The following is a 1,489-nucleotide window of genomic DNA, read 5'->3' as shown; positions in this document are numbered from 1 at the left end:
GGGTTTTGTTTTTTGGTTTTTCTTTTTGAGACAAAGTCTTGCTCTTGTCCCCCAGCGTGGAGTGCAGTGGTGTGATCTCGGCTCACTGCAACCTCTGCCTCCTGGGTTCAAATGAGTCTCCTGCCTCAGCCTCTCGAATCTGGGGTTACAGGCACCCACCACTAAAATCGGCTAATTTTTTTTGTATTTGAGTAGAGATGGGGTTTCTCCGTGTTGGCCAGGCTGGTCTCGAACTCCTGACCTCAGATGATCCGCCTGCCTCGGCCTCCCAAAGTGCTGGGATTACAAGGGTGAGCCACCGCGCCCGGCCAAGGGTATTGGTTTCTCATTGCTCCTGTAACAAATGACCATATACTTAGTGGCTCCATAGGAGACAGATGTATTTATTACCTTACTGTTCTGGAGGTTTCCTTTTTTTTTTTTTTTTTTTTCCTACAGGATCTGGCTCTGTGGTGCAGGCTGGAGTGCAGTGGCCTGATCATGGCTCACTGCAACCTCAGCCTCCTGGGTTCAAGCAGTTCTCCTGTCTCAGCCTCCCGAGTAGCTGAGACTACAGGTGTGTGCCACCATGCCCCACTAATTTTTAAAAATTTTTTGTAGAGACTCTTCATATGTTGCCCAGGCTGGTCTCCAACTCCTGGTCTCCAACGATCCTCCTGCCTCGGCCTCCCAAAGTGCTGGGATTACAAGTGTGAGCCACCGCGCCCGGCTGAGTATTGCAATTCTACATGAGATTTGGGTTAGGACACACACCCAAATCATATCACGGGGATCTGCCATGTTTCCCAGGCTGGTCTCAAACTCCTGGGCTCAAGGCCTCCTCCCACTTCAGCCTCTCAAAATGCTGGGATTACAGGCATGAGCCACTGTGCCCGGCTGAACTATACTCTTTCTTTCTTTTTTCTTTTTTTTTTTTTTGAGAAAGTCTCAGTCTGTCACCCAGGTTGGGGTACAACAGTGCGATCTCAACTCACTGCAAACTCCGCCTCCCTGTTTCAAGTGATTCTCATGCCTTGGTCTCCCAAGTAGCTGGGATTACAGGTGTGTGACACCACGCCCAGCTAATTTTTTGTATTTTTTTTTTTAAGTGGACATGAGGTCTCACTATGTTGCCCAGGCTTGTCTCAAACGCCTGGCCTCAAGTGATTTGAAAGCCTCCGCCTCCCAAAATGCTGGGATTAGAGGCATGAGCCACGGTGTCTAGACTTATACTCTCTTTTTTTTTTTTTTTTTTTTTTTCCTGTCACCCAGGCTGGAGTGGAGTGGTGTGATCTCTACTCACAGCAACCTCTGCCTCCTGGGTTCAAGTGATTCTCATGCCTCAGAGTAGCTGGGACTACAGGGACGCACCACCACAAGCAGCTAATTTTTGTATTTTTAGTTGAGAGGGGGTTTCGCCATGATGGCCAGGCTAGTCTCAAACTCCTGGCCTCAAGTGATCCACCCGCCTCAGCCTCTCAGAGGGCCTTATACCCTGCCTCCCTCCCTC

Source organism: Theropithecus gelada, chromosome 19 (assembly GCF_003255815.1).
Source record: "Theropithecus gelada isolate Dixy chromosome 19, Tgel_1.0, whole genome shotgun sequence".
Classification (NCBI taxonomy): domain Eukaryota; kingdom Metazoa; phylum Chordata; class Mammalia; order Primates; family Cercopithecidae; genus Theropithecus; species Theropithecus gelada.
Note: the sequence above shows the minus strand (reverse complement) of the source record.